This window comes from Zootoca vivipara, chromosome Z (assembly GCF_963506605.1).
Source record: "Zootoca vivipara chromosome Z, rZooViv1.1, whole genome shotgun sequence".
Lineage (NCBI taxonomy): Eukaryota > Metazoa > Chordata > Lepidosauria > Squamata > Lacertidae > Zootoca > Zootoca vivipara.
The window spans coordinates 2,112,740-2,132,944 of record NC_083294.1 but is presented as its reverse complement, the minus strand read 5'-3'; positions in this window follow the sequence as shown (position 1 = coordinate 2,132,944).

Here is a 20,205-nt window from a genome sequence, read left to right as displayed (position 1 = left end):
ATCAGTGATCAAGGAGCCCAAGAAAGTCAAATCTCTCACTGCCTCCATTTCTTCCCCTTCTATTTGCCAGGAGGTGACGGGACCAGTGGCCATGATCTTGGTTTTTTTGATGTTGAGCTTCAGACCATCTTTTGCGCTCTCCTCTTTCACCCTCATTCAAAGGTTCTTTAATTCCTCCTCACTTTCTGCCATCAAGGTTGTGTCATCAACATATCTGAGGTTGTTGATAGGATATTTCTTCTGGCAATCTTAATTCCTGTTTGGGATTAATCTAGTTCAGCAAATGCTTCTCCCAGCATAGTGCTGCCACCTAGTGACCACCATTGCATCCTGCTTTGAGTTTAATTTTCACCCCCAAGACTGTTTCCATGCAATGGACTTCTTAAGCATTTATCCTGATCGATTGGTTTGCACAAAGTTTGTGAGGCAAGTTAGTTGATGTCTGCTTTTTACTGAGCATTTGTTCTGATTTGTTTGCATTTATATGGAGTCACACCAAGGCAAGACGTATCATGCCACTTCCCAGTGCATTTTCCTGCCGCTTTCCTGAGCAGGGGTGTTACATGCAAAAAGAGTTTCACTCCTGTCAGCAATTGCACTGCAGCATTTTGGTTTCCTGATCAAGTGCAAGGGAAGCCCCACACAGAGTGCACTGCAGTAATCCAGTCTTGGAGTCACCAATGCCCATAGCTGTCAAGTTTTCCCTTTTCTCGCGAGGAAGCCTATTCAGCATAAGGGAATTTCCCTTTTAAAAAGGGAGAACTTGACAGCTATGCCAATGCCTGAACTACGGCAGCCAAGATCTCCCAGTCCAGGAACACCTGTAGCTGTTGTACCAATTGCAGCTAGTAAAAGGCAATTTTAGCCACAGGCTACCTAGACCATGAGTAGGCAAACTAAGGCCCGGGGAATCACCTTCTAAATCCAGCCCATGGACGATCCAGGAATCAGTGTGTTTTTACATGAGTAGAATGTGTGCTTTTATTTAAAATGCATCTCTGGGTTATTTGTGGGGCATAGGAATTCGTTCTCCCCCCCCTTCAAAATATAGTCCAGGCCCCCGCAAGGTCTGAGGGACAGGGGACTGGCCCCCTGCTTAAAAAGTTTGCTGACCCTGACCTGGACCTACAGTGACAAAGCTGGACCCAGAAGCACCTCCAGACTGTGAACTTGCTCCTTCAGGGGGCATGCAACTCCATACAGGGCAGGCAATTGACCAAATTCTCGGTCACAGGAGCTCCTTGCCCACAGTTCCTTTGGTTTGGCAGGATTCAAGCACAGATGCTCTCTTGGTGAGCTCTGCCCTTTCTCCATTAGCCAGAGCAAGGTGGATGCTTCAGGCAGCACATTTTTGGGGTCCCCAAAGGACACCAATTTTCTGGTTATTTAATTTATTACACCTTGATCTGGCTTGATGCTTCAGAAAATTCGGAGGGTGCAGGCACCATTTCCTGTTCTGCCTCAGGCAAAATGTATTGGACCAGCCCAGATTGCCACCTATAGATTTCCACCAAGGCCAGAGAACATTTCCTTTTATTCTTGCTGGTAACTGAATTATTCACTGTAATATTGATGCTGATGGCAATTCGTTAAGTATCTTTGTTACTTACGGAACTGTTTTGAATTGCCTTGCTGTACTGCTTTTTTGGGGTCATCCTTGTGTTGTGAACCACAGTATACAAATACATTTGACTATGTCTATTTTTAGTGTTATATCACAATCCTGGAATTGCATCCCGTTAGAGTCCAGCCTCCAGTGTGAGAACAGGATGTTCAGCCAGATGGGCCTTTGGTCCAACCTAGCAGGGCTGCCGCATGGACGATGGAGCTGCTCCAGAGGGCAGGACCTGAACCAGGGTGATTCTGACTAAACAGGAATAACTTTCTGACAACAAGAGCTGTTCCACAGTGGAACGGATTATTTCAGAAGGTATTGGACTCTCTTTAATTGGAGGTTTTTAAGCAGAGGTTGGATGGCCTCATGGATGCTTCAGCTGAGATTCCTGCATCACAGGGGGGTTGGACTAGGTGACCATTGGGGTCCCTTCCAAATCTACAATTCTATGATTTCATGATTCTATGACACAGAACAGGGAGGAATTGCTATCCCTTCAGAAAACAGGAATGCAATTAATTTTGAATTCTCTAAAGAGAATAGAAGATTGGACTCTTAACAATGTGAAACTCAACAGAGCATGGGCGTAGCCAGGATTTTTTTTGGGGGGGCAGGATTTTTGTTGGAGGGGCAGAACTGATGTGATGGGTCAGTTAGTTAAGTATTTGGCAAGAGTTCATTTGTCTCTTCTTTCTCTAGGAATTTTGAATTTTGGAGGTTCTAGCAGGGGAGCGCAGCTATCGTATACCCTTGACCGAAGAACGGTACACTCCTTCTATCTGGGAAGGTCGTCCTCTTCCACCGAGCACGCAGCTTCGGGAGGGACGCACATGGAGTGGTGAGGGAGGAAGGGGACACCCGCCTAGCCAGCCAGATCAGCCGGATAACTATGCAGGAATATGTACAAGAAATTTAGAAAGCCGTTTTTTTCTTTTCTTTCATAGAATTTATGATAATGTGATTATGATTTAGATTATGTGGCTATGATTAAGTATAAGTGTTAAAGTGATTATGACGGGCAAACAGAGGACAATATGTAAAAATATTGAAGGGTAAACCCCTGTGTATAGTGTGGTGGAAGTGATAGAGGAGGTAATGAATTTTGATAAGAGGTGACCGTTGAGTCAGTCAACAAAGCCTTGTCTTCCTTTTTCTTCCTTGTCTTCCTTTTTCTTCCTTGTCTTCCTTTTCTCTTCCCCCCCCTTTTTCTTTTCTTGCTTTTTTTCTTTTTTACTCTCCCCTATAATCTATTTCCTTTCTTTATTATTTTCTCTCTAAACTTTTCTTTTCCCATCTTGAAGATTAGATACGTTTCTTTGGATTTTAAACTCAGAAGGAAAAAATTGAATACACTATAAAATATAAGTTCTTTAGATATGTGTGTATTGTATGTGTGTATTAATCTTCGTCCATTCTTTGTGTGATGTATGGTTTAGTAGGTTTGTATGTCAATGTATCATTTTTGTGTTATTTTTTGTACAATAAAGATATTTTTTAAAAAAGGAATTCTGAATTTTGAAACAAGTGTGCATCTATCTGGGACCAGTAGATGGTGCTAATGTACCAGGTATGAATTATGGTGCTGGAGGAGACTCTTGAGAGTCCCATGGACGGCAAAAAGATCAAACCTATCCATTCTGAAGGAAATCAGCCCTGAGTGCTCACTGGAAGGACAGATTGTGAAGGTGAGGCTCCAATACTTTGGCCACCTCATGAGAAGAGAAGACTCCCTGGAAAAGACCCTGATGTTGGGAAAGATGGAGGGCACAAGGAGAAGGGGAAGACAGAGGACAAGATGGTTGGACAGTGTTCTCGAAGCCACCAACATGCTCCAACACTTTGGCCACCTCATGAGAAGAGAAGAATCCTTGGAAAAGACCCTGATGTTGGGAAAGATGGAGGGCAATAGGAGAAGGGGACAACAGAGGATGAGATGGTTGGACAGTGTTCTTGAAGCTACGAACATGAGTTTGACCAAACTGCGGGAGGCAGTGGAAGACAGGAGTGCCTGGCGTGCTATGGTCCAGGGGGTCACGAAGAGTCGGACACGACTAAACGACTAAACAACAACAACAACAGATGGTGCTAATGTACCAGGTACAGCAACACACATGTTGCATGAAGAAGCATCAGTTCCAAAGGGAGCCAATCAGGCAAGACGTGCTATTAAGATTTTATATATCTATCTGTGTCCCTTGGCCTCTGGCATTGGGGACCGGAAGCACCTGATTCTCTCTTTCCTTGACTCTACACTAGATGAGAAGGGGTCCAGCAATGTGTTGTGTGTGTTCTGTCTTTGGTCCCTATTCATAGAATCATAGAATTGTAGCGTTGGAAGGGACCACGAGGGTCATCTAGTTCCAACCCCCTGCAATGCAGGAATCTTTTGCCCAACGTGGGGCATGAACTCACAACCCTGAGATTAAGGGTATCACGCTCTACCGACTGAGCTATCCCATGGTGACCATCAGGATACATTCATTTACAGTACTGAAATTATTTAATTTCCACCTTCACTACGAGGCACAAGACTGCTCACAAAAATGCAAATAATAAGAACATTATTTTTATTTTAGGGGGGAAATGTGGTACTAATATAACAGATTACAGGAGCATGAGAGTGCCCCTTTAATTAAGGCAAGTAGCAAAGAAAGAAAAAGTTCTGTATTAAAAGTACCCAAGTCTGATGGCTTGAAAAAATGGCACATATTGAACTACCGGTAATCACTATATAGTAACATATTGTTAATGAGTTGGGAGACCCCTCCTAAACCCTAGAAATTAATAAATGGGAGGATTTTGATTATTTGGAGTATTGAAGGGAAGATTGGAGACAAAATATACCGGTAGGCTTCCTTTCCAAACCAGGGCCTCACCTGGGACAGGGGTGTTAACATGACAAAAGGTGTAGATCAGGCATCCCCAAACTGCGGCCCTCCAGATGTTTTGGCCTACAACTCCCATGATCCCTAGTTAAGAGGACCAGTGGTCAGGGATTATGGGAATTTTAGTCCAAAACATCTGGAGGGCCAAAGTTTGGGGATGCCTGGTGTAGATGACCCATCTAAGAGAAATCTTGGGCCTGGGCAGACAGAAGGTTGCCAGGCTAACCGGGTGGGAAGTGACAGGAAAAGAGGGTCTTTAGCAGAGGTCAGCAAACTTTTTCAGCAGGTGGCTGGTCCACTGTCCCTCAGGCCTTGTAGGGGCCCAGACTATAGTTTTTTTTGGGGGGGGGGTGATGCAAGAGCACCACGAGCCCCGGTGGCTGCTTACCTGTGTCTTGCGAGTGGCAGGGGCTGGCAGTGGTGGCGGAGGGATGATGAGCGGCGCGTGAAAGGACTCTAGAGAGGGGCTGTTTAAAATGGCAGCTGCTCGAGCACTGCTGCTGGTGGTACAGTGGACGCTCGGGTCATGAACATGATCTGTCTGGGAGGCACGTTCGCAACCTGCAGTGCCGCATCTGCGCACACGCGGGTCGCAAGTCAGCGCTTCTGCACATGCGCAAAGCACAATTCTGCACATGCACGAGCGCCAGAACCCAGAAGTAATCTGTTTGGGGTATGACTGTACCAACAAAGCCCAGCCCCCTTCCTTCTCTAGGCAGGGCGGAGAGAAGCCAGGAGGAGGGAGGGAGGTGGGAAGGGAGAGGGAAAGAATGTGCGCGTTGGCGATCCACACAGCAATTCCCAGGCTGTCCATGGGCCGGATCCAGAAGGCAATTGGGCCTGATCCAGCCCACAAACCTTAGTTTGCCTACCCATGGTCTTTAGCAAGGTATGCTGGGAAGAAGAGGGGAGAGAACAGAGAGAGATCCATCTTGGGAAGGCTGGCTGAAGACATGTATCGCACGCCAGTGCTGCAATGCTGTGTGGAACAAGACCCTCTTGAAAAGAGCATGCTGTAATATCTGGATTGAAGTGTAAACAGGCAAATAAACCATATTTCTTAAAGCTATGGCAGTCTCCACCACATCTTCAAAGTCCTACAATTTATTAATTTCTGGAGTTTGAGGGGATCCCCCCCTGCAACTCACAATACTGTACTGATTTAGGCCAGGCATGTATTGCATGTTTATGTGTAGCGTTGGCCATGAAACTCTCTAAAAGGCGTTCAAAAGGACTTACATAGTTTGATGACTGAGCTCACAAATCTTACCCTGTATGCCTTGTGTGGCATTGGGAGCAAAGCAGTGGTATTGTGGAAAAAGGCACTTAGCCTCCTTTATTTATTTGCTTCTTCTCAACTGAAATGTCAGACCACCCAACCCATTTTCTTCCCCCAAAAGCATATCAAGGTCAAAAGCATGCCTAGGCATCTTGCATCATCATCATCACCATTATTTATTTATTTATTTATTATTATTATTATTTCTATGCCACTCTTCATCCGAGCGGCAGTTTACAATATAAAAGCACAAAACTATATTCCATAGCAACAAACAAAAACAACACTCCCAAAAACACACACAGTTTAAAAGGCCATATATTGTTTAATTAGTCCAAGACATGCCTGCTGGTAGAAATCTCAACATGCTAGGGAACCAAGACTTTTCTCTTGTTCATCGTTTTGCAGTTCCAGATACAGAATAAGACATTTTGAATTCTCAAAACATTCAGATTTACTGCAATGCCAGCAGAAGGATTGCAGAATGTACTGAAAGAGGTTCACCTCCATTTTTATAGCTGCAGAATTTGGGGTGCCAGTCTCTTCTCTCTCCACCCCCCAAAGAGTTTTGTAAGCCTATAAAAGCAACAGGGAAAGCACAGGGAAAATTTAGTGTGGGAGATCAAGTCTTCCCACACTGCAGTTTTGTTTCGTTTTCATGGCTGTTGTTTTTGCAGCGTCCATATGACATCATTGGCAACAAAAAGCCAGCCCCTCCCCAATTTAATTCTGATTCAGATTTACTCTTTTTGGTAGAAACACAATAAAATAAAAAGGAGGGGAGGCCACTTTGCAACATCTCGCTGACCCATTTACAGTATTAATCATGAGCCTGGAAGCAATTGAAGTATGGAGGAAGCACTCTTGTTGCCTTCCGCAGCTTTTTCCATCACCAATTTTGACATTTTGACAGCTTTACCAAGTGAACCTCCCCCCCCCCATTTGCTAAGGATTCACTTGGTTATCCTAACACAACAATGCCCACCTCAGCTGTTCTTTCTTGCAGTCCAACCATTCCTAAGATCAGCAGGCAGGAGCGAGCTGCAGTAATCAAAATATAGAATGGATTTCTAGAAAATCCATTCAGTTTTGGCTGACCACCCACCTGTTCCTTCTCTCTGGCCACTAGCCATAGCTGCCAAGTTTTCCCTTTTCTCGCGAGGAAGCCTATTCAGCATAAGGGAAAATCCCTTTAAAAAAGGGATAAATTGGCAGCTATGCCACTAGCGGAGGAACAGGGGTGCGGGAGGAGCACACCGTCCCCAGTGGCATGATCCCGGTGGGTTGCCCCCGCCCCTTGCCCCCCCTAATTTTTATCCTGGGTACGCCCCTGCACCTATGTGAGCCCCCACCTCCACTCAGCCCAGTCTGGAAAGGCTGTGGAGAGGGAAGCTTTCCTAGGTGCAGTACCAGTGTAGCCGTCGCTAGAGGGTGCTGCTTTGCAACATCTCCTGTGCTCCCAGCATGCACTTGAGGGTGATTTGTGAGTTCTGGAATACAGGGTTTTAGGGGTTTTATGTGGCCAAGGGGGGACAACTGTCTATGCAACCTGTATATGGTCACTCTCATATTTGCTTTGGACGTTGTGTCAAAATTTGAACGTAATTGGTCAAGCGGTTTTGGAGAAAAGTGGACACCTACCCACATGCCCATTTTACATTTATATATAGATTTCAAGAGTTAAAAGCATCCAGCATATAAAGAGCCCTGCTGGATCAGGCATGGGGCTCATCCACTGCAAAATCTAATGGCAATTGGTGTGGTTTGTTGGCTGAATATGCAAAAATGTTGCAGCCCACATATTTTCCACCATGCTCAGTGCACTTTTCATGCACATTTAAAAGCGGCTTCAAATAATAAATATGTTGCTCAAATTGAGGTGGACCAGAAATGCCTCTTCAAATAAGCACTAAGGCAACCTACAGTTAGAGAAATTCTGCTGATCTCTCCTCTCCAAGAAACTTTGGTACCCAGGAAGAAGTCAGAGGGCAACACATGAGAATAATGATCTGAGGAGGATGACATCGGTGAAGATGCCCTATTACAATTTAGAGAACGAAATTTCAAAGTAAATGCCAAGCATAAAAGCACCTCCAAAGAATGCTGCTCAGGTCTTCCTTGGAAGAAAGTCTGGCTCCTTCAATGTGTCCTTTTTACAGTGCATTTATACAAAATCCTACCTTCAATATTATTTGCACCTGCAAACGTTTCAGGCAAACATACAGCTGCATTGGAACACATCCCATAACCTTCTCCTGAAGTTCTGTAACTTTTCACATGCCAGATATCCCAGATCAATATTTGCGCTGCCTTTGTTGTGCTGAAGTGCAAAAGTGCCCATCTCTCAGATGGCAACAATGCAGCAACACTCAGGAAGCATCACAGAACAACTGGGAAAGCTGAATGTTGTGTGGGTGGTTCAGGACAATTCTGCCACTAATGCACTATTATTGCATCAATGGCATGTTGAACACAGACATATCAGTTGGGAAAGGCCCATCAAATATACAATGGGTGCTTCCAAGTGGGATGGGTACTGCTGCTCATGCATCTTTAAAACCCTAAACGGCCTCGGTCCAGTATACCTGAAGGAGCGTCTCCACCCCCATCATTCATCCCGGACACTTAGGTCCAGCTCCGAGGGCCTTCTGGCAGTTCCGTCACTGCGAGAAGCAAAACTACAGGGAACCTTTTCGGTAGTGGCACCCGCCTTTGGAATGCCCTCCCATCAGATGTCAAGGAAATAACAACTACCGTATCTGACTTTTAGAAGACATCTGAAGGCAGCCATGTTAAGGGAAGTTTTTAATGTTTAATGCTGTATTGTGTTTTTAATATTTGATTGGGAGCCCCCCAGAGTGGCTGGGGAAACCCAGCCAGATGGGCAGGGTATAAATATTATTATTATTATTATTATTATTATTATTATTATTATTATTATTATTTCTTCCAGCAGCACCTTAGAGACCAACTAAGTTTGTCATAGGTATGAGAACTTCTGAAGAAGTGTGCATGCACACGAAAGCTCATACCTATGACAAACTGAGTTGGTCTCTAAGGTGCTGCTGGAAGGTATTTTTTTATTTTGTTTCGACTAAGTCAGACCAACATGGCTACCTACCTGTAACTATTATTATTATTATTATTATTATTATTATTATTATTATTATTATTATTATTATCATCATCATCATCATCATCACAATGTCATTAGCATCAAAATACTGGTTTGTATCTCTCCTCTGCCCCAACATTTAATCCCGATTTACCCTACCAGACCCATTTTTAATGTTAAGCTCCAATCTAGAAGCAGCCAGGTTTGTTTGGAGCAAAGATTATTTGAGGGGGAACCCAACACATTATTAATTTGATCAATGGGGTGCGGAATATCAAAATCTATATGAGGAGTGGCTAACCCCTTTTGAGTCTGTGAGAAGATTTGCAAACTAGAGAAACTATCATGGGCATGACATACACATACCATAGCTAAGCATAAACCACAAGCTATTTTTTTTGAAAACAAAAACAAAACAAAAAAACATCAGTTTTTCCAAATTATTACCAAATAGAAATGTGGAGGGGAAACCAAATTTCTAAATACACAAACAAAGGTAAATAAACACCATAGGAAACCACAAGATATTGTATTGGCTACAATAGAATGTTTCTTTCTAGGGTTGTATTGAAAGAATTTGTACTCAGAGTAGACTCATTGAAATTAATGAACCCTAATTAGCCAAGTTCATTAATTTAAGGAGTCTACTTTGAGTAGGACTAACAATGGATAAAAAGGTAAAGGGACCCCTGACCATTAGGTCCAGTCGTGACTGACTTTGGGGTTGCGGCACTCATCTCGCTTTATTGGCCGAGGGAGCCGGCATACAGCTTCCGGGTCATGTGGCCAGCATGACAAAGCCGCTTCTGTCGAACCAGAGCAGCACACGGAAACGCCATTTACCTTCCCTCCGGAGCGGTACCTATTTATCTACTTGCACTTTGACGTGCTTTCAAACTGCTAGGTTGGCAGGAGCTGGGACCAAGCAACGGGAGCTCATACCGTTGCAGCGATTCGAACCGCCAACCTTCTGATCAGCAAGCCCTAGGCACTGTGGTTTAACCCACAGCGTACAACCCCCTAATTTTAGTTGGCAGGAGGGAATGCCAGGGAAGGCTCCTGTGGGTGCATGAGCATTTTATATGCAACAGGGCTGGCCCATGACCTATGCTATCAGCCATCAGTAAAACAAGCCAACATATTGCAGGAGGAAACCTGTGGCAAACCTTTGAAGATGCCTTTTCTATTATATATCCATTGCTATTGGCTAAAAACAATCAATTGTTGGTTGATTTGATTAAAAAGAAAAGAAAAACAGTGACAGCAAGATACTGTTCCAGATATTTCCATATTATATTGTAAACAGGACAACAAAGAGCAGAGTCAATTTTTCACAATCTGTGCACAGTTACAACATCTAAATGCTATTCTGATAGGTCTCTGGAAAGCGGGGCATGGTTTTAAACCTGTCTGTAGCATGGAAATAACCGCACTAAAAACAGGGCCAGCTCAACCATTTTGCCCCTTATGGCAAAGGACAATATTGTGCTCCCACCCCAATTCCACCACCTGGAGTGGTGGCTGAATTATAATTCAACAACCAGCAACAGGGCAGTGTGTCCTTAACTGGGTAGCATCCTTCACTTCATTTGAGGGCAGCAAGGCAGTCATACAGGTGACAAGGCGCACAATTCACAACTCTGGAACTTGTGGACATCTAATGGAGCTGAATGTAAGAAGATTCAGAAAGGATAAAAGAAAGTATGAAAGATGGGTACCGTAAATACTTCAATCCTTTAGCCTTTTTTATATATTCCGTTTCTTTAGGATAGGCTCTTCTGGTTTCTTACAGCCCCACAGAAAACTCTCAGGGTGACTTGTGCCATCTGATGCAAAAACCCTTCGCTCTCCGTAAAATACTGCTTCAATTAAAAAGAAGAAGACAGTTTGATATCTTCATTGTATTTTGTGGCTCAAGGTGTTTTATCCCTCATTTAACTCACAGCATAAGTTTCTAAATTCTGCAGATCCTCTATACATCTGGCCTAATTCTTTGAATGTTTTTTTAAAAAATAATACTAATGGGAGGAGTTTTCTTTATATCCTCTTCCCGCCCCTAATAAATTCCCTCACTTTAAAAGAAAGAGGGGAAAGGAGGGGGGAGGGGAGAAGGACCCCTTCCAAATTCTTCAGCTAGGCTCTCTAAAGTCTGGACACAGAAGTGTTTGGCCTGGAGGGGTGGGAAAACCCTCTAGGAAGCAGTGACCCATACTTTCCCAATCCCCCTCCCTCCCTCCTTTTTCTCCCACCCACCAGGGCTTCGGTCAGTCCTAGTCCAAACCTGGGCAGCTGTGACCAAAAACAAAGCTATTTTCACACACAATGCCCTTCTGTCCATTCCCAGATGCTGACCGATGCAGTGGACAGAGCCCGAAGCCAGAGCCATTCAAGGTCCGTGCCAGGACCCTGCTGGCAAAAGACAATATTGGCAGTGATGAAGGGTAGATATTCTCAAAAGGATTTGTTGTCATATGACCCACAGAGACAGGCTGACCCTTCAACCCCCCCCCCCAACCACACAGGCTCCACCGCCCCAATAGCAACTGTCCACATTCCTGACCTCGGGAGGGGGGAAAGTTTAAAAACTCTTAGTGGAGAAACAATAACAGTGTCATGGAATTGATTTAGGAGGGGACTCTTTCCATTACAAAGGATGGACAAAAGGACTTAGAGCCGGGGGGGGGGGGGAGAGTGCCCTCTTGCAAATCTCTGGAAGGAAACCGAATGTAGATAGAGCAACCATCTTTTGATGGACTGTCAGTGGGGGTGGGGTGGATTTCACCTGTTATCCACACAGTCTCCCCACCTCCCCCCACCCCAACTGTCGTCGGCAACTCACCCAGATTTCAGGGGCACCTCCAAGTTGTATTACATTTTAATCTGGTATGGAGCCAAATCCCCATGTTCTGTATTACCACCTTTAACACCCAGAGGAATCCCATTTTCCCACCCACAGCCACTCTGAAGGGGGAAAGGGGGAAGACAGAAGGGAAAACAGAGAGAATCAACCTGTGGGCCACTCCAGGCTGGTTTTCTGCTCTGTTTTCTTCTGGTGCAATTGAAACAATAGTGTGCTGGTGGTGGATGCATACTAGACTGTCCACACATCATTCTGCTTTTTTCCTTGTTCTGCAATATTTCCCCGATGTAACCGCATTGCTATTGTTCAGAGGGGCACTCTTGCACTACAGCGCAATGAAACGGAGACCAAAAATCCCCAACAACCCTGGAACATTTCGCAGGAATTCAGGAGGAAGCTACGAAGCACAGGCAGATTGGAAGCCAAGGAACTGTGTCTGCCCTGAAACTTTTGCAGATGCAAACGGTGTTGTAAGCAGGGTAGCATGTAACTTCACCAATACCATCCTGAGCACAAATCGTCATGAATACACAATAAAAAGGACACCTGTAACTTCCTGTTGAAATTCCATTGCTATTTACACCACAAATTCGGGATGGTAGAGCTTACTTTTTATCTTACATTTAAAGCTGAACCTACCAAATTCACACTCACATGAACTGAAACACAGCTGATCTTTGGCGGTCACACTCTCTGAACCTTGTGGTCCAGTTCTCCAACCACGCGATGTTTACAAAAGTGACTACATAAGGTGAAATCGTGCATAAAAATAAATATAACGGTGAAATTAACATACAAATTGTTTTATATTCAGGGTAATTACTTGCCAAAAAATGTGTCCATAAGTCAAAACTGCATACAAAAATGTGCTTAAGGAGACAAATTTGCATTAAAATGCTCATTTATTTTCATAAGGGTATTTTAAAAAAAAGAAAACCACATATTTCTGCAGAAATGTGGAATACCAAATTTAAGATTGGAAGATTTAGAAACTGAGAAAACCAGAACTAACAGAACCTTCCATCCTGAGCAAAAATGGTCCATTTTATTCTTGTCCCACCTTTGTTGGGCTGAAACCTTAGTTGATCAGCGGCAATAATGTGGCAGCCAGTGCTATTTTTCTAGAAAAAGATGTGCAGGAACTCACCATGAACTCACCATGAACACCTCCCTTGTTCTCTTAGAATGTCAGTGGCGCCCACCTGAGAGCTTGTCAGGGAAGAAGTTTTCTGAGTACAGAAGCTACCAGAACAGCACAGCTGTTGTTTACAACACTTGCTCCGGAGGTAGCCTATATCTACTGTAACTGGGTAGCTCTGTTATTATCCTTCTATTTTTTTCCCCTACTGGACTGTAATTTTTAAAAACAAAACAAAACACAACACCTTACTTTTTTGCATTACTGTATATTGTGTGGTGTATTTTTTACTGCTGGAAACTGGATTTGCTCTAAATGAGCTAAATTTACATTGCTAGGGAGCTAGCAAGGAACTGTACACCACGTATCCACTAAATTTCCACTACTTTGTTGATCAAAGGAGACCGGGGTGTCTCTGGTTTTGGAGTAGCCTTTACTCCTCAGAACTGGGTTCTGGCTAGTTCCAGTTGAAAAAAAAATGTCCTGGTGGTAGCCTTGGAGAAGCATCACAGAACAAACTAAAGCAGAATAAATCCACCACTAATACACCAGCAGTGATGTATGGAAGTGAGAGCTGGACCATAAAGAAGGCTGATCGCCGAAGAATTGATGCTTTTGAATTATGGTGCTGGAGGAGACTCTTGAGAGTCCCATGGACTGCAATTCTGAAGGAAATCAGCCCTGAGTGCTCACTGGAAGGACAGATCGTGAAGCTGAGGCTCCAATACTTTGGCCACCTCATGAGAAGAGAAGACTCCCTGGAAAAGACCCTGATGTTGGGAAAGATGGCGGGCACTAGGAGAAGGGGACGACAGAGGATGAGATGGTTGGACAGTGCTCTCGAAGCTATGAACATGAGTCTGACCAAACTGTGGGAGGCAGTGGAAGACAGGAGTGCCTGGCGTGCTCTGGTCCATGGGGTCACGAAGAGTCGGACACTACTAAACAACAACAATACACTATTATTGTGTCAAAAATATGTTTTAGAATACATTCCCAATAAAAATAATAATCTGAAACCCTGGAGACCTGTTGTCAGTCAGTGCAAAGAATACAGTCCAGTACTGAGTTAGATGGACGAATGGTCTCACCGAGTCTAAGGCAGCTTTCTACAGTACGTTGCTAAAACAAAACAAAAGCACACTAAAGCTTTTGTAGAAAGGCCTGCTCACACATTATGTTTGTTCAGCTAGTGCACACCTAAAGATCTGCACAGAAAAATGTGAAGTAACAGGCCAAATGAGACACTACATGCAGTTGTGGGAGACGCACACAAGTTTGGAAACCTATGTTATCATGCAGGCACACCCAGAAAACTAGACAGGACTACTTATAAGACGCTATTGGTTGGGCATAGGAGGGCAAATCCAGGATTGCCGCCATGTAATTTGTGGAAGGTGAAGGTGTTAAAAAGTCCAAGAGGCTTGGAAATAGTCGTTTTGCATCAACTTCCAACTCTACGGTTGTATTAACCCTGCTTATTTATAGGGGATCAGAGCTTAGCAGAATTCCTTTTGTAGCATGATCTGACATAACACCATATACACAGCAGTTAAGTGAGCAATTACCATTATGATGTATCTGCTGTTTTTTGGCACAGGCACCTCTTCCCCGCAGCTTTTGAAAGCAAGGGCTCATGCAGGTGATGCTTAAATACAAAGGTACACTACAATATCATTCCTGAGCTTTCTGAGTCAATCATAGATGATCAGCAGGAAATTCTAACAGCCCCAGATGTCTTAAACGAATGAAAAAGAGACAGCAAATCCAGGGGCCAGTTGACGCCATAGCTCAGTGATAGAACATTTGCTTTACAAGGATAAAGTACCAGGTTCAATCTCTGCCATCTCCAGCAAGAAGATCTGGCGAGATGCTTGGGAGCCACTTGCTGGGCTAAGTGGAAAAATAGTCTGGGCTGTATAAGGCAGCTTCACTCCAGCAATGTGCCAAAATGGAGTTGCAGAATTATAAACTCAGGACTGAGATGCTTCCCAGAGACAATATATTAACATGGGTGCCTGGTACTGTAACTTGGTCCAGGGGTGGGGAAACTTTCTTAGCCTGAGGGTCACATTCTGTTCTGAACAACCTTCCAAGGGCCACATACCGGGTGGGCGTGGCCAGAGAGCCAAAAAATGGGGCAGAGCAACAAATGTAAATTTCACTTGTAGCCTAATTTCCACACACACACACACACACACACCCTCCAGCCAGGCAAGCAAGAGGCATTATCAGAGTTCAAGGGCAAATCCTACCAAGGTGTAAAACACTCAGAGTGTGAAACAAGGTTGGTGAGGGGAAATGAGGTGTGTCCTGGGGCAAGTTCCAAGGAGGGCCACATTCAGCTCCCAGGCCTGAGGCTCAGCATTGCTGGGCTGTGAGCAACCTAGCCTGACGCGGTCGCAAAGCTGGAACATGTCAACATGACTCAACTGGGCAGCATCTCCTGTGCTTGTTTGATAATTTATTTGTTTGTTTTTGTTTGTTTAAAAAATTAAATGTCTAGTCCTCACAGCTAGTTAGAAAATCACAGGTGTTTTATCTGGTGAAGGCTCAACCTTCCAATCCTTGGAAGAAAGAGGGTGGTGGCACAAGGATGGGGCCTTTTCTGCGCTGGCACCCCATTCATCAGATGCTCTCCCAGGGTGGTTCACATGGTGCCTTCATTACATTTTTTTAGGTGCCAGGTGAAACTTTTCTTCTTCACCTAGGTCTTTGGCTAATTAAACAATCAATGGCATTTTAAATGTTTCGGGGTGGAGGTTATTGTTTTGCTATGAAGTTATGTAGTTTTGGAGGTTCCGGTTTCCGCCTGCAGGAATGGCGGACCTGTTTTCCATCTCTCTGACCTTCGTAAGGAATTTGGCGGTTGCTAGGGGAGTAAATGGCAACCCCCTACCCTCTCCGGGGGTTACGGAGAGGGGCCGCTGGCCCGCGATGCCCCCAGACCCACTCCGACTGTTTTTGGAGTGGGGGGAGCTTGGGCTGAGCACTTACGACGGCCAGGACTCCCGGACGCTAATCTGCATGGCGGGGATTTCCATGGTTAAAGAAGATAATTAGGCTTAAATCTATGGACATACTTCAGAAGGAGGGGAAGAAGCGCTGTTTACTGCTGAGAATTTTATGCTGCTGAGCGAGAGGAGTCAAAGAATGTACGGCATCTGGAAGAAGGATTGATGGGGACGGAGCGATAAGGGAAGCAAGTTTTTATTTTTTCTTCATATTGTTGCCTCGTATCTTCCCGGACGCGATGTCCTGGCTTGTTTGGAGTGAAAGAGAAGCAAAAGACTGTGTGAGTTGAACTTTATAGCTGTTGTTGAGCATATTTCTTAAAGATGTGAAGTTGCCGATGAGAAAAGCCCCCCCCTAGTCAGACGGAAGGAGTTCTGGACGCGTTCGGAGGATTTATGAGCTGTGACGCACTTTAAATTGGAGCAGCGACCTGAAGCTAAGTTCAGCTATAGGGCAAGGAGATCCATTAATTTACCAAGAGTTCATGGTTGGATGTTTGGGTCTCCTGCCTGAAAAAGCTGTAAATTCTATAAAGATAAATAAATCGTAAATCTTCATGGCTATGAGAGAAAATGAAAGTGATTTGAGCCTTTTAAGATGGCGCTGCTACTCCGTCGCAACAGGGAGCTCCACTAAGAAGATTTATGGGGAGGCTGGACTGATTAACTCACACAGGAGAAAGAACATCTGTGAAACTTCGTTTGACATTTATCTCAGCAGCTGGAACAATCGGATGAAAGTGGAAAACATCTAGGTGACTGTAAGGGGAAGATTTGGAATATTATGAGCTTGGAGGACGATTTGAACTTTAGAAATAAGACGGCAGTGGACAGTTGCGAGGAATTCCCAATTTCTTGAAGCATGGGAACCCAAAAATAAATTATTTAGATGATTTGGCATAACATTCGGTTTGATTGATATATATATGTGTATAATTTGAAATATTGAATGTGATATAATTGGTTTTAATTGGAAAATTAATAAAAATATTTTTTTTTAAAAAAAAAGAAGTTATGTAGTTTTGTGTTTTTATACTGCCAACTGCCCTGTGATCATTGGATGAAGGGTGGTACTGTATATAAATTTGTTTGTTTGTTTGTTTGTTTGTTTGTTTGAATTCAGACCTTAGGTCGCATTTGTCTCTCAGGCTCAGGTCCTACACCTCTATGGGGCAAAAAACATTGCCAAGTCTAACAGGTTCATCTTAAGGATCAGCATGATAAATTTAAGCTAAGCACTTTGAACACCCTGATATCACTACCTAAATCCAAATATCATCAGAGGAGCCAGAGCATCTCTCCTGCCTTCATCAGGTCTTGGGTTCAGTCCTGGGAAAAGGATGAGGAAGCAGCAAGTGCTGTGGGCACGACCCTTCATTGCTGGAGTCTCTGCAGAGCGGCTGCCAGTCAGAACAGACAACACTGGGCTGGGGCTTGACTTGCTCTAATGGCTTTTGAATTATAGTGCTGGAGGAGACTATTGAGAGTCCCATGGACTGCAAGAAGATCAAACCTATCCATTCTGAAGGAAATCAGCCCCGAGTGCTCACTGGAAGGACAGATCCTGAAGCTGAGGCTCCAAGACTTTGGCCACCTCATGAGAAGAGAAGACTCCCTGGAAAAGACCCTGATGTTGGGAAAGATGGAGGGCACTAGGAGAAGGGGGCGACAGAGGACGAGATGGTTGAACAGTGTTCTCGAAGCTACCAACATGAGTTTGACCAAATTGTGGGAGACAGTGGAAGACAGGAGTGCCTGGCGTGCTCTGGTCCATGGGGTCACGAAGAGTCGGACACGACTAAACAACAACAAATGGCCCTGCTTTTGCGTATATAAATATTTATACCCTGCATTTTACACTGTACTATAATTTTACTGTTTTGATGTTTGCTTTTCAAATGATTGTACACTACCTTGGGATTCAATGTGGAAGATGCTCAAGAAATATCCTCAATCAATAATAAACAGGTATCACCACACATGCTCACACGCCAACCAAATATTGCCCTGCTTGGGGAAGTGGAGAGAGTTCATGTTATGCGGCAATTCTGGTCAAAACCTGTCCCCAATATGTTAACATTTCTCAGTCAGGTGTCCTCCCAGGTGACTCGGGCCACATTCACAACACACATTTAAAGCCTCATGACTCCATTTTAAGCAGCCAGGGCTTCTCTCAAAGAATTCTGGAAGCTGTAGTTTGTACAGTTTGCTGAGAATTGGTTAGGAGGAGACTCCCTGCTCCTATTCCCTTCAGAGACCTGCATTTCCCAGAGTTCCCTGCTAAACTGCAGCTCCCAGAATTCTTTGGGGGAAACCACGGCTATCCTAAGTGGCATCATAGTGCTTTAACAGTGGCATAAGAGGAGGGGGTGGGGAGAGATGAAAGAGGGGGGGGAAAGGGGTGGAGAAGATTTTGCAAGAAATGTAGGGAGAACAGCACACATCCACCCCTTGTGTGACTTAACCCTCTCAAAACCTTGCACTAACTTAAATATGTTAATTTAAATCATTTGCAGTGTCTGCATTCTGCAGCAGAGCAATGGGAAAAGGCTGTAACTCCATAGCAGAGCCAACTAAGTTTGTTCTTGGTATAAGCTTTTATTTGCATGCACACTTCTTCAGATGCACATGAAAGCTTATACCAAGAAAAAGCTTAGTGGGTCTCTAAGGTGCTACTGGACACACACACACACACACACACACACACACACATATATCGACTGTGTCAGACCAACACGGCTACCTACCTGAATCTAGATCCAAAGCAGAGCATCTGCCTTGAATCCTGATTCAATCCCTTCCGTCTCCAGGTGGGGCTCGGAGAGGCTCTGCCCTAAACCCCTGCCAGTGTAGATGGTATTAGAGTGGATGGACCAGCATTTTGACATAGCATTTGGCCACTTCCTGTGCTTTTTAACTTAACCCATCCTTATTTTTAAGGTGAAGGGCAGCAGCTCAGTGATAGAGTGCCTACATTACATTTTTCATAGAATCGTAGAATTGTGGAGTTGGAAGGGCCCCTGAGGGTCATCTAGTCCAATCCCCTGCAATACAGGAACTCCCCCGGTTCAGTCCCTGGCATCTCCACATCAATGCTTGGAGGAACCTCAGTCTGAAGCCCTGCAGAGCTGCGGCTGGTCATTGTGAGCCAGAAGTCTGACTCCTATGTTCGTACATCTCAGGACAGCTAGCAATGATCAAATTGAAACAAGAAGATGTAAAAACTAAGAGGAAACAGCGTTTTTCTGAAAGAAGTGGAGAGTGAAAAGTAGCTGGCCAAACCAATTTCAACAACACAGCTCCTGACAGGTCAGCACTCCCCCACCCACTCCAAACATCTAACTAACCCACTTCTGGCCCACAGCCCATAACTTTATTCTGCACTCTTTTTCTTTCCTGGGACAAATGAGGAGATGAGAGACCCAAGAGTTCTCTTCCGTGTGTGTGTGAGGGGGGGAGATAGCAGGGGAGACAAAAGTGACATACACAGTACACACACGCACAGTACGAGGGAGTCCACTGGCCTAGGAAGAGAATGGATGATTCATCTTAAGGCTCAGTCAAAAGTCCTTTGTTAAGGCCCTTAACCCTTTGGCAAGCCTTGGAGATGTTTGCAATCTGCACCACCAGACACACCAGCGACACTGGGTCTCTCCCCGCCACACCACCGGACTTATAACACAACAGAGGCTGAGATTACTGATGAAGAGCGAGGCAGAAAGGACACAAGAAAGGTGGTATTCAAGTAAACTTTACTCAAAGGTGGCTCTGTTGATTTCCAAGTAGAACATGGCTGCATGCAACCAAAGCACATGTCAATCCCACCAAGCCATTTCAAGTGAAATTGTTCCAGTCAGCAGACAAAACAGTCTGACTTTGATTCAAGCCACAATGTGTGGCTTTCTTTCTACACCACAAGAAACACCTAAATAAGAATTATGTCACATGGCCTAAATAACATTATTTATCAATTACGCATATTCTGGAGTGCATAGGGTGTTATGGGAGGGGGTAGTACCTCTGGTGGAGGACATGCAGTACTCCTTCTGGGGTGGCTCATCCCTCTTTGGTCCCCACCCTACACTCAGCTCTCACCTGTGACTCATCTGTGACTCCTAGAAGATGTCAGCATGTGACAGCAGCCACACCCCAGGAAATGGCTTTGTCTTACCTGGTAAACCAGGCGAGGGTAGCCGATGGGTATCAAACCCTTGGTGAGTTAGTGACTTCTTCGTGAAGATAGGCTCTGGCGGATAGAGAGGAGGAGACCAAGAGTTGGTCAAATGGTCAAGAAGGCAG